This window comes from Kogia breviceps, chromosome 5, assembly GCF_026419965.1.
Source record: "Kogia breviceps isolate mKogBre1 chromosome 5, mKogBre1 haplotype 1, whole genome shotgun sequence".
In the NCBI taxonomy this organism is placed as follows: Eukaryota; Metazoa; Chordata; class Mammalia; order Artiodactyla; family Physeteridae; genus Kogia; species Kogia breviceps.
In genome coordinates, this window is record NC_081314.1 from 56,755,796 (window position 1) to 56,770,187 (window position 14,392).

Consider the following 14,392-nt stretch of genomic DNA (forward strand, 5'->3'; position numbering starts at 1 on the left):
TGTGCTTCTCACTATATGTATTGATATGTTTCCTCCTAAAGCAGTCATAAACTATTATTCAGTAATATTACAAATCTGAAAAAACAAGAGAAAAATCCAATACATATAAATGAACATGCCAAGATATAAAAACAACCTTGCTGATTAACTGCAAAGGTGTATTATGAAAGCAATTTATCATTGTAGTAATTCTAATAACCCTTACTGTTTTTTGATTAGTGCTGTACATACACAGGAAAAAAGGACATGAGAGAGGTATGAGTAACAAAAAGAAGAAAATTATCCTTATACTTTGCTGGGTATGAAAACCCTCTTTCCTCTTCTCTTCCTTCAGACTAAGGCTTGCTGAGCTTTCTATGACTGAGCACAAGTGGATACGTATTTACCTTCAGCTGGGCTAGACCACTGACCCGTCAGAATGGAGGGGAGGGATAATTCATATTTGCTGCTCCGAGCATGTTTCAACCCCTCTTTGAATGAGACATTCCCAAAGTTTCATTCCAGTTGTGCTCTGTAGCTTCTCTCCGAAATCTGTCCTTCCTTCCTTTCCGGTCTACTCTCAGGGTCATGGTCCCTCCCACTGTAAACAAATCACCCCACACCCTTTGTCAAGAGGTTCTTTCCATGTTCTTCAATGTAAGCTGGACCCTCCAAGGAGCCCTTGTCCTCTAAAGCCTCTGTCACATGGAGGTTTTTGTCCTTCCTGTCCCTTAGCACAGTATCACAGAACACCGTGTCATCTGGCAATCCTACCCTCTCTAACTGTCACCTAACAAACTCCTTATTATTTCCCCACATTTACTGAGTTGACACCTGGATTATGGTTCCTCTTTGCTCTTTGTCACAACATCATCCTGAGTGACTTCAGTTATCCAGTATCCAGCTGTGGATGACTCATCTAATATCCTGGTCTTTCGCTTTTTTTTTTTTTTTTAAATTCCTGAACTCTTCTAATTCAGCAGCCCAATCTCATGAAACTTATAACCTCTCAAATCTTATACTCCAGTACTACTCCTTGACCAAAATCTTCTAGCCTTTCAGCTCTTTCCCTCTCTTCTCCTCAAATGCCTTTTTTTAAACTGTCAGACCCTGGGCCACTACATACCCTCTGTTCTGTCCTTTCTTACCCAGCTCAGACCTAGAGTCTACCGTGGTAATCATTCTCTCATCATTAATCACAATAGTTCTGCCCTCTCATCCATTTCATCAAAACCTCAAGTCTGAGTCAATGAAAACTTCTGGATGCTCAGACACACAATGTAGAAAATCATATAACTTTGCAGTTTGTTGTCACTATAGATTCATGGTCCCTCTTCTTCGGGATCCCTGAATCCTCTGCCTTAATCCTATGTAGGCTTTGTCTAATTTGTCTCTGCTATCTGTCCAATCTTTCTCAAATTTCTCAACTGCTTCTGACTCAATTAAAAAATCAAAAAATTCTCTCAACTTACCCTCAACTCATAAAAACTCTTCCTTCCTATCACAGGGGAATAGGTTTCCATGTGTTCAAATCTAACCTTTCCATCTGTTTCCAGGCTCCCATCCTTTCACACTTCCTTGGGGGATCTCACACCTTCAATCATCTTTTCATTACCTTTACTCTCTCTGTCTCTAAGGGCTCTTTCAATATAATCATGACCAGTGTCCATATCCTTAAAAAAAAAGTAAAAATCAGCCCTTAACTCTATATTCCCTTTGAAATACTGTTCCATTTCTCGTCTTCCATTCGAGGTAAATGTTTTAGACACTGTGCCTACTTCTTCCCTTTCCAAATCTCACCATTGCTTCTGGCAGTTAGCTCTATTGAGAAAGGCTGTCTTAGAAGCACATCCTTGATTAATTTCAGGGTATAAATTATGCTTGCTTAATTTTAGTCCACGTTCTAAATACGGTACATATGAACAAGGTTAATCTAACTTTTGTGATCCAAGATACTTCATCTCCAGGCTTGCTAAGCTCATGTCCACTCCTATTCTTGCTTTCTAGTTGAGTTGCAGTGATAACCATTAAAATTGTTCTCTTCATAGACCTTTGACAGCCAAAGATTATTTTTCACTCTTAATGCTACCTTTAGAAACTCTGTAACTAGATATTTTCCTAAAGTTTCCAGTCCATGAGGAGTAACTTCTTAGAGGTCTCTCTTAATTACTTTTGTCTCATTATTTCTTAATCTGAGAGGTATAGTCTTTTCTTAGCTATTCACATTTTCCAGGATTCTTTCCTCATCTCTCTTTCTTGTTACACTTCAGGTGGCATCAGGTATGGATGATTCCTCCAAATGTCTATCTTTGGTCATAAACTTTTCTCTGTGCTTCCTACCTGTCTCTAGGCAACAAATGTGCTGCACCAACTGAGCTTGTCACCAGCCTTCACACAAAATACATCCAAAATTGCATTCATCTTCTTTACCTCAGGTTCCTGAGTTGGTGGCGCTTTGATACTTAGAAAATTCTTCTTTGTTTCTGCCGCTAAGGTGTGAACATTTTCCTTTCTCCCTCCCTCCCTCTTTATTTCCTCCCTCCCTCCCTTCCTCCCTTCCTTTCTTCCCTCCCTTATTTTGGTTTCTCCTCTTTATACTTACTATTGTTTATCTGGTTCTGCCCTTTCCTTTTCTCATCAAGATTGTCATGGTATAACCTGCTAATGGCCTCTAGTCTTTTCCCTCTTAAATCTGCCTCTAAACCAGTGGCTTTCAAATATTTTTGACCAAGATCCATGATAAGAAATACATTTTCCATCACAACAAGGACACACACACACACACAAACATGTACAGAGCTAGATAGAGAGCACAGTTAATTTATTTCTCTCTCCTCTTCCTAGGTACATTTCTATTTATGGATAGATATAGATATACCTGGGTATATAACAGGATCAAAATTTTCACAGAGTAAAACTTTCCAGTATTTCATGAACTCTGATATTTTCTATTGTATTTCTATTTTATTGATATAAGTTAAACATAATGCTGGTCACAATCCATTAAACTGATTTCATAACCCAGTAATAAGATATAACCCAGAGATTGAGCACTGTTTTTGTTCTCTACATATACTAGAGTGATATAGCAAAAATATATAAATATGTAATTGACAACATCATTCCCCACAGTAATGCTTTTGGGAGGCCTCTTGTTATTTACTGAATAATGTCCAAGATCTTGACAAGGTATGCATGGCCCCCTGGCAACCTGCTAGCTCTTCTAGGTTTATTTCTCCCTATTCTGCCCTGCACTTTCTTCCATAGGAATATTCTATGCATTCCTATTTTACCCTGGAGTTTTCTCTTTCTAGTTCCTTCACACCCTCATCCCCCTGGCTGTTTTCTCCCAAAGTCAACACTCGGATCATAGCAAATAAAATGTCTGCTATAAGAACAGTATAGTTACATTATAGATGTAACTGAAGAAAGGATAAAGAGCTATAAGATTGAAATCTTATACTTCCTTTTAGCTCCTGTAGTAGTAACCAGCATAGTGTTGATAAATTAGTAACTATTCAATATTTTTTCACTGATTCTCAAGCAATCCTTCTTTTTTGTTTTTCTTCACATCATTACTTCACTATCCAAGAACCCACTTATTGCCTTAAATACCAATTCCGATTTCCTCTGCTTGGTTTTTAAGACCATCCAGCATCTGGCTCTATCTCTCCACCTTTATTTCACAATAATGCCTTCCTCTGGCCCGCCCATCTCCTTGCTGTCCTTATTAGGTTTCATGCATCTTTCCTCAAGTTCTCCATCCTGTTAGCAATGTTTATCTCGAATGTCACACTCATTTTCTGTCCCCTCTACCCACCTGCTTTTCCATTCAGTTAATTATTTTTGAGGTTCATTCAAACCTTTAAATTCACTGCAAATCCTCTCAGCATTTCTGTGAGTACTTTATGCATTTTTATCTTTTTATCTTTAATAGAGAATAATAGTTCCCAACTCACTGGGTTACTGTGAGAATTACAGGTGTTAGTATAGATAAAGTGCCTGCCACCAAGTTCATGCTCATAAATGTGTATCACAAACTCCAACAAACATTCCTATCCTAAAGCTTCGTTCTACACGGCCATTGCACATCACTGAACACTTGATAGATTTCTAATTTCCTTACAATTATAGAACTTCTCTCTAAAGCTTGAATCTAAGTTCCTTGAGAACCAAATCCCTGTCGTATAATGTGATCTTACCCCAACATCACCCAACAAATTGACAGAAAGTAGTGAGAAAGTTGTCACTTAATAATTTGTGGTTGATTTCTTAGTAAAACGTATCCCACAAAATCAATGATTAATTACTCATAGATTAGCAGCATAATTTGAATCATCATCATCATATCCCAAAGCAAGTACTCCAGAAGTTATTTCTGGATATAAAATATATTTTGGTGGCAGCCTTCAAGTATATATGAATCCAGTGTTCTCAGTACTCATAACAATTCATTCAAAATAATGAAACCATACTGAGACAGTGTAATGAAAATTTGGTTCCCCTTTTTTATTATACCCTGCCTATCTACATCCTGTTCTCTGATAGAAACAGAATCATCAGGTGGAAAGAAAGTCTTCTCTGTTTTAGTGAATGTCAAATGAGGCAACCAAAGTGTTAAACTAGATGATTAAATAAAAGTTTTCCCCTAACTTTCTTCTAGATCATCTGAATCAAAAGAGCAACCACAACCTTACTCTGTTCTACATTACTGTGAACAAATTTAAGTGGACCTCATCTGCTCATTACATGCAGAGTCTGTTTGACCATCACACTGTGTTGTGTATGAAAGCTGGAAAGGGGTAGGGGAAAGAGAGAGAGGATTGCTGTTTTAAACTTTATCTGGCTTTGGAAGCCTTGCAAGAAATTTAGAAAGTTGGATAGTGGAAGAAATGTTGGGCAACATTATTCAATATTTGGATACGAGTCATCTTTTTTTTTTTTTTTTTAATGTGTGCGAACCTCCACATGGAATCATCAAATTGAATTACACTTTAGGGTTGTGTAAGACTTCAGTGAGTGAGTTGGTTGAGTTTTGATTCACAACAATGTAAACAGAGTTAACTGCATTTTAAAATACCCTAAGGTAGGACTTCCCTGGTGGTGCAGTGGTTGAGAGTCCGCCTGCCGATGCAGGGGACGCGGGTTTGTGCCCCGGTCCGGGAAGATCCCACATGCCGTGGAGCAGCTGGGCCCGTGAGCCATGGCCGCTGAGCCTGCGCGTCTGGAGCCTGTGCTCCACAAAGGGAGAGGGCACAACAGTGAGAGGCCCGCGTACCGCAAAAAAAAAAAAAATGCCCTAAGGTTAACTGTCATTTGAATCCCACCCCTAACGATGACCCGTAAGCTATGAAAATGATACCGCTCACTGAAAAGATCTTGCTCGGCTTCCTATAGATTAGTAATTCATTTTTTGTGAGGCCATCACTAATGGGGTGAATTTAGAGACACATGCTAACTAACCACTGACTGGTGTTTAGTATCAACCTATTTATTAGTGTTAATAGAAAAGTAGTCATTGAGTTAATTTGCTTTTTAAGTGAATATGAGAAGATTGTTTTAAATGTAAATTTCCAAAGAGTACATTTTCACGACAGTGACATTCACATTTTTCTTGATGCTTTGTAATAGCTTTAGAATGTTTAGATATTACTTCTCTTAATTCCCTTCAAAAAAGCACACATGGGTTAACATCTATTGTAGGTAATTTTAAAGGAGAAGGATCTTCTATGTGAGCAGTTCTGAACTGTTTTTAGCTGCTCTGGGAACTTAAAAATACCAGAACCCCAAGCATGGTCATTGTCTGAACCTCAGACAATTGTATAAGACTTTCTGAGGGTGGGTTTGGGCACCCCTGTGTGTGTGTGTTGTGTGTGTGTGTGTGTGTGTGTGTGTGTGTGTGTGTGTGTGTGTATGTGTATGTTTAATAGCTCCCCTAGGTAATTGTAATTATGTCAGGAATCTAAAGACCTAAATAGACATTTCTCCAAAGAAGATTTACAGATTGCCTACAGACACATGAAAGAATGCTTAACATCATTAATCATTAGAGAAATGCAAATCAGAACTACAATAAGATATCATCTCACACTGGTCAGAATGGCCATCATCAAAAAATCTAGAAACAATAAATTCTGGACAGGGTGTGGAGAAAAGGGAACCCTCTTGCACTGTTGGTGGGATTGTAAATTGATACAGGCACTATGGAGAACAGTATGGAGGTTCCTTAAAACACTAAAACCATATGACCCAGCAATCCCACTACTGGGCATATACCCTGAGAAAACCATAATTCAAAAAGAGTCATGTACACAATGTTCACTGCAGCTCTATTTACAATAGCCAGGACATGGAAGCAACCTAAGTGTCCATCAACAGATGAATGGATAAAGAAGATGTGGCACATATATACAGTGGAATATTACTCAGCCACAAAAAGAAACGAAATTGAGTTATTTGTAGTGAGGTGGATGGACCTAGAGTCTGTCATACAGAGTGAAGTCAGAAAGAGAAAAACAAATACCGTATGCTAACCCATATACATGGAATCTAAAAAAAAAAAAAAAAAAAGGTCATGAAGAACCTAGGGACAAGGCGGGAATAAAGACACAGACCTACTAGAGAATGGACTTGAGGACATGGGGTGTGGCAAGTGTAAGCTGGGACTAAGTGAGAGAATGGCATGGAGATATATACACTACCAAATGTAAAATAGATAGCTAGTGGGAAGCAGCCACATAGCACAGGGAGATCAGCTTGGTGCTCTGTGACCACCCAGAGGTGTGGGATTGTGGGGCGGGGGAGGAAGATGCAAGAGGGAGAGGATATGGGGACATATGTCTATGTATAACTGATTCACTTTGTTATAAAGCAGAAACTGACACACATTGTAAAGCAATTATACTCCAATAAAGATGTTAAAACAAAACAAAAAAAACACAAAAAGAATCTACAAGATTTATAACATTTTTATATGAAACGTGATCCTTCTTTCATTTGTAAATGTGATACAAATTATACTATAGTCTTATTTATTGAAAAATTCTCCTATTCACCTCTTCCCTCCAAACTGTACCACAGTGGGAGAACTTCTTGAGGGCACGGACTAAGTTTTATTTATATTTGTGTCATTCTCTGCATCTAGCACTATGTCAGGCTGAAACAGCCAGTGATGTTAGTGGTATTAACATACTTTTTTCTTATAGTGACAAATCCTGCTCTTCTACAGATTAGTTTTATTTAATTAGTGCTTAATTATAGGGCTATATCTAATTTTGTTCTTTTGCTTTTGAAATTGAGAGGAGCATTTGTTTTGTATTTTCCTGCTATGTAAATTTGCTAGCATTTAAAAAATATTTTTTATCATTAAATACTTAGCTATGGTGCCCCTGGATGGAACAAAGAGGGCAAGGATCAAGATAAAAACTGAAGTGTTTAATTCTGACCATACAGAGTTCGAGTCAATGTATGTGACAACTAAGAAGAAAATGAACTATTTCTAGCGTAACAATTTGTGCATTTAAGTGAAAGCTCATTTTTTTTTTTTTTTGTGAGAAGCAGTTAAGAATTCAAAATAGTGTTTGATTTAGTTCACTGCTTCTGAAAGGGGGAATAGAGTAAAAAGCAATGAATTATTTTGGTCCCTTGCTTTGACTGAAATTCATATATCATTAAAAGAATACTATACATTTTTAATGTTTTTTTTAACATCTTTATTGAAGTATAACTGTTTTACAATGGTGTGTTAGTTTCTGCTTTACAACAAAGTGAATCAGTTATACATATACATATGTTCCCATATCTCTTCCCTCTTGCGTCACCCTCCCTCCCACCCTCCCTATTCCACCCCTCTAGGTGGTCATTTTTAATGTTAATTCAAGGAAAAAGCGATATGGATTAAAGTGATGATAAACTACTGAACTGGTCAAAATCCTTTGGGGTGCTAAAGTTTTAAGTTAAATACATACTGTACAGGGAAATGAGGAACTTGAGGAACACAATGACAACTTGAACATGGATTTAGAGTTCATCATGTTTCCCAACAAGCAGTCCTTTGTGAAAGCACCTTGTGGTTGGCCATTAGTTCTTACCATTCCTGCTTAACCGTGTTCTAAGAGGTTAAGAAAGTTGCTCCAAGTCACACTGAAATTAGGTACCAGAAGCAGTATCCAATACAGATAATCTGACTCCAAATTCAGTGCTCTGTCCATAAGAGCTCTGGATCCTTGTAGCCACCTAGGGTTATGTGAGCTAGATACATCGAAGTGCTTACTGCTAATTCGCCAAATGGGCAATGGCAGGTGTTTGCAAGCCTACCAGTGGTGTGGCATAAATCTCTGCTATTCAGAGTGGTCCCTGGACCAGTGGCATGGACATCATTTGGGAGCTTATTTGAAATGAGGCATCTGGATGCTCTACCACAGACCCCATGCATTTTTAACAATACTCCTAATACAACTTTTATAAACTTTAAAGTATGAAAAGCAAGAGTGTAAAGAATTCCAGATGTGAAGTCAGGGCACCTGAATTTGACTTCAGCCCTGCCACAAACTAGCTGGGGCACTTTAAGTAAGTTTTTTTTAACTTCTTAGAGCACCAGTTTTTTGTTTGTGTTTGTTTTTTTATCTGTGAAGTGGGAATGATAATATCTGTCTTTGAGGGTTGTTGTGATGATTATCTAAATAAATGGGCCTGGACCCCAGCAGGAGTTTAAGAAATGCGTACTGAATCTCTATGCAAATCCATAGATGTGTAAAAAGACAGCTCAGGCATTCAGCGAATTTGGTGAACTCTTGATTTCCTGATTACGTTGGACTAGGAGCTATCTATGTTAGAATCCATTTAAATTAAGCTTTCTGGGATGTCCACATTTTCATGCCCTGGAGATTTGCTACAGAATTATTCTCAGCAGAGCAATTATAGGTGAGGCTACCCTATAATGAGATATCTTTGCTACTTCATTAAATAAACCCCCTTGGATGGGCTCCAAAATGGACCTGCCTTATACCAAATTCCATTACATTGGAAGTAATTGCATAAGAAGGCCTTGGTTTGGGTTCAGTGGTCCTGGATACCTAATGTTTACCATAAAGGGAATGTGTTCTAGAACAGTGATTCCCAAAAGCTGTTTCTCAGACCAATACTTAACTGATCCAAGGGGCAATGAAAAAAAAAAAAAAAGACAACTTAGTCAACTTTTCATAAAGTTGAATTATAATCTATTTTAAAATACCCTTCATTCTGAGAGTATGCCCTTTTTTGAGTATGCCCTTTCTATTTTCTATCTTTTTGGTGTTCAACTGCTCCATATTTTAATGAAATAATGATGATAATAGATGGTGATTTTTGTAATGTTCTTGTACAATACAAATACAAGGTCAGTCCTCTCCCTCCTCCAACTTTTAACAAGAGTTTTAAGGTCCTTGAAATCCCCCAATTCTGAACAATTGTTACAGAAAAAATTGATTAAAAGGAAATTCTTTCCTATGAAATTAGCAAGGGGCATAGAGCATTTTCCATTGGGGACCAAACTGCACAGTTTTAATTGGAGGGCAAATTTGTCTAGTGTCAGCATCTCACAGAGTGTAATGCTCCTCCAACTCCTGTATGTACCAGGACCATTTGGGATCTGTTAAAATGCAGATCCTGATTCTGCAGGTCTGGCACAGTCCAAAGTTCTGTAATTCCAAGAAACTCTCACTTAGAGTAGCAAAGGCATAGTGGTTAAGGTGGTGAGCTCTGAACCAGATCACCTTGGTTCAACTACTCCTGTGACTACCACTGCTAGCTGTTGATCCTTGAGCAAGTTACTTAACCTATTTATCCCTTAGTTTTCTCATTAGCAACATAATAATAATAATAGTCCCATCTCACATTTTTATTGAGAAAGTGAAATGGAATATTGAACGTAAATATTCCCAGAATGTAAAATATAGTACCTGACACATAGAAAGAGCTCCATAAATGTGAGTTATTGCTCTAACTTCACAGATCAGTGACTGGAGCGCCAAGATATTAAAAAAATATATATATTAGCACCTCAAGATGGAACCCTCAAGGGGTTCCTACACGATGAAATTGGAAGAATTGAAAGTTCCATTTGGTGAGGGATAAGTTGTGGTCTGTCTTCTTTGGCTGGTTCAGTGGGATTGTTTGAAGCTGTGAATCTTAAAGGGTGGGTATAGATCTGTTCTAATTCAAAAGGTGGAAGCCTCTCAATTACTAAGATCCTATAAATAAGGTTGAAATTATGGTATGGTTTAGGCTGCATGCCCCCAAATTATTAGAACCTTTGCTAACTTATAAATGACAAGAAAAATTCCATTAGTACATTCCCAGACTTTAAGTTTTCCTATAGGTCTTTACTTTATTAATAATTATTCTTTTCCCCATGAAAGTACAGCTAGAATGTTTATTAATTAATCTCTTCTTACTTTTTGTTGACAGCCAAGCAATTTATTGGAAATAGTGTATATTGCCTAATAAGCCTCATTGGCCCACGAGGCCAATGTCTTATATTTATTTATGTATTTTTTATAGAATCCCTACTATTTTAATAGGGGGTGAATTTATATAGTTGTTCTTTAAAAATTATAGGTAATAGCATCTAGGCATAAAACTGTGATTTAATATGAATTTATGGTTTTTATCTTCAATTTGTACCTTTTGCCCATCTGGTATGATTTCTGCTGTGATTTCAAACACAAGAGCAAGTGATGACTGATATTTTTAAAATTAATTTATTTATTTTGGCTGCGTTGGGTCTTCGTTGCTGCACATGGGCTTTCTCTAGTTGCGGCGAGCAGGGGCTACTCTTCATTGCGGTGCGTGGGCTTCTCATTGCATTAGCTTCTCATTGCGTTGGCTTCTCTTGTTGCGGAGCACGGGCTCTAGGCACGCGGGCTTCAGCAGTTGTGGCACGTGGGCTCAGTAGTTGTGGCTCGTGGGCTCTAGAGCGCAGGCTCAGTGGTTGTGGCACACAGGCTTACTTGTTCCGCGGCACCTGGGATCTTCCCAGACCAGGGCTCGAACCCGTGTCCCCTGCACTCGCAGGTGGATTCTTAACTACTGTGCCACCAGGGAAGTCTGATGGCTGATTTTAACAAAGATTGATGAGTTAGTCACAGAGCTAAGGACTAATCTAACCTACTTAACTGGTTCAACTTTATGTAGTAAAAAGGAAGCACAGAAAAATAAATTATTTCATCAAGCACATTTAAGTAAATGCCTCCTGTGTTCTAAAATCCTAAAAGATTAAAGTTGACTGCTTTTTGGAAGTTAAACTGTTAACTTCTGAATCACTGCATATCATTTTCATTTATAAAGTATCAGAAATTTACCTGTCTAGTTTGTGACCATGTTACAAAAACAAAAGGAGTTAATACTTTGTCAAGAGCACAAGGAAACTAATGTATAAGCAGAACATTCTAACACGCGTTGATCAGAGAAGTTGGAAATTATTGTGTCTATTAATAAATATTCACAAATTTCTAGGGCCTTAACCCAGTTTTTACTTTCTGTTTCTTTTTTTGTGGTCTTACCTTTAACCACACCCAGTCTTCTATATATTTCTACAGCTGACTCTGGACCACTCAGTTGCCACGCATTTTATATGCCTAACAATTCCTCCCATGTAATAATCACTCCATGGGAGAGTTGCTAGTTATCCTTCAATAGCCATACCCATTCTCCCCTTCTTCTTCAGTAATAGGAATAAGAAAAATACGATTAGCACATTCCCAGACCTTTAAGTTTTCCTATAGGTCTTTACTTTATTAATAATTATTCCTTTCCCCATGAAATTACAGCTAGAATGTTAGTGACCATGAATGTTAGGTCCATCGGGAATAAAGACCATATTTTTCAGCCTCCCTTGTAGCTTTGTGCAGTCACATGACCAAATTCGGGTCAATGAAAAAAAAAAATGGAAATGGTGTGTGCAACTTCCCATCAGGTGTGCTCGGAAGGACGCAGGGTGACTCTTTCCTTCCTTTTGCCCTCTTATGGCTGGTTAGAAGGTGGGCGTGATGACACCAACAGGAGCTGGCATTTTGGATTAAGATGTCACGGTCACATCTTGAGGAACAAAATAGAATCTGGTACCTGATGATCATACCATACCGGTGCTTGACTACCTAATATTTACATGAAAACCAACAAACAAAAACTTCTCTCTTGCTTTAGACACAGGTATTCTGGGTTTCTGTCACTTGCAGCCAAATTTAATCCTAACTTCACACACTGAAATATTCATTGATGCATTTATCTTTCAGGTGTGATCCTTGTCATTATGCCTTGGTCTCTGTCATCCATCCTATCTTACTCAGTCATGCTAGGACCTAAGGAAAAGCAAGAGATGCATTAAGTAATACCTGAGAACACTTAGTATTGAAGAAGTTAAATTCAAGAGTAGTTAAATTCAGGAGAGGAAAGAGTTAAAGAGGTTAAAAATGTTTTCTATTCCCAGTAACTGTGGTTTATTAAGAGACATTCTAGGTAAGATTTCAAAAGTTAACTCCCAAGGTAATTAGACAAAAGCTAGACCAGATGTCTAAGCTAAGTTTTGGTCTCAAAATAATTACTTTTGTTAATTACCAGTAATTAGTGTCAGCATCCAACACTTTCCTAAAAACCCTTGAGGGAGGGGGAGGAGGCAGGCAGAGAGAGAGAAAGAGAGAGAGGAAGAGAGAGAGAGGGAGAGAGGGAATAGGAGAGAGAGAGGACGTGCACAGCAGAGTCAGAACACAAGCATTTTCCAGTACAGTTGCACATCTTGGGGTCATTAAAACCTGATTCAAATTTTATAATTTTGAACACTGGGTTTTATGGGAAAAGCTGATATTTTCTTCCAGTAACTGCAAATTATCTTTTACTTCTACCTAGGCTTAACTTGAAGTTTATGTTCTTTCTTATTTTATGCCTTTTTTTTTCCCCATTGCCAAAATGATTCTTTTCCTTTATCTATAAAATTACACCTTTAGCCCTGCATACCACCCCCCCCCCACCACCAAATTTCAGCTGAAAATAGCCCTAGCAGAAGTGCCCACGGTTCTTCCTGGGGTCTTTACTTAGCTTTCTTTCCCCAGTCAGTGGCTTCTGGTCATTAGCTCAAAGAACAGCAGAGGCTTCTCAGTGGTTTGTGGATAACTTAATTTGGGGGCACTTTTTACATAGTTCAGAAGTTTACATAGTGCATCACTCTTTGTCTCCTTGTGTAAATGACCCTTTATAAGGACAGAAATATTTATAGATGCATCTGTTTGTGCACTGTCTCACCACTTCATGTCTCTTTGGGCCTCCTTTTTTGTGCCTAGAATTTCTTTTTAAATATTTAGGGGCACCATTGTCTAGTACTGTCCATTAATAATTCATTGTAGATGTAGTCATTTTTAACCTGCAAGTAACAGTGTAAATAATACTTTTAAAATATCCATCACAAAAATCTCACATCTGACTCCTGCCCATGCCCCAGGTTCCGTGGTGGATCAGTCACTCCTTTATGCCATCCGTCTCTGTTTAACTGTTTACTGCTTTCTCTCCCTCACCAATTAGAGGGAGGCACCTTGTCTTAACTCATTTTTTAAATCTCCAGTGGCCACCAGACATATATAAAATGCCTTGAAATTTTTTTTTGTAGTTAATTAAATATGGAGTCACGGGCTTTCCTGGTGGCGCAGTGGTCGAGAGTCCGCCTGCTGATGCAGGGGACACGGGTTCGTGCCCTAGTCCGGGAAGATACCACATGCTGTGGAGCGGCTGGGCCCGTGAGCCATGGCCGCTGAGCCTGCGCGTCCGGAGGCTGTGCTCCGCAACGGGATAGGCCACAACAGTGAGAGGCCCGCGTACCGCCAAAAAAAAAAAAAAAATGCAGTCACGAATGTTGCCAAGCCAGTGGGAGTTCTAGTTACACACTTTGGTCCTTTGATAAGTTCATTGGGTCATGAGATGGTGCAGTTTTTCCCATGACCTTTTTTGTGTTTTATTGGTGATTCTCACATTTATTTTAGCGCATGGGCTATTTCTTTATGCCAAGATATTGACCAACTTACCTGCTTGCAGAGAGAAAAATAATTATTCGTAAAGCTCAGTAGAATGGGAAGGGAAGTGAAGTTCGATGGTAAGGTAAAATGGTGTTGTTTTGTTTTTAATCAGTATTATACATAAATTATTATCCCATGCTAAAAAGTAAGATGGTTATGTTTAATCATGAAGACTACATATCAAAAGGGGACAATTTGTATATTCATTAACTGCCTATTCCTAGAGAATCTATACCCACCACCACTGTACTAAAACTTTATGGTTTTTATAGGTATACATCTAAATTACAAAATCAACTGCATTTTAATATATGTTACCCATTGCAGAGTTTGTTAGAGAAAATGCATGAGATGTGCTTTGGGGGTGATTTCTG

General features: G+C 38.3%; 1 protein-coding gene and 1 long non-coding RNA gene across 2 annotated transcripts in view; one reads left to right on the forward strand and one right to left on the reverse strand.

The window, feature by feature from the left end:
- LOC136794241 (uncharacterized) overlaps nt 1-14,392 on the forward strand; it is a 372,844-nt gene that overhangs the window by 254,711 nt on the left and 103,741 nt on the right. The gene's annotated exons all lie outside the window — the stretch shown is intronic.
- Nucleotides 1-14,392, reverse strand: part of SPATA16 (spermatogenesis associated 16) — a 238,980-nt gene that overhangs the window by 223,772 nt on the left and 816 nt on the right. The gene's annotated exons all lie outside the window — the stretch shown is intronic.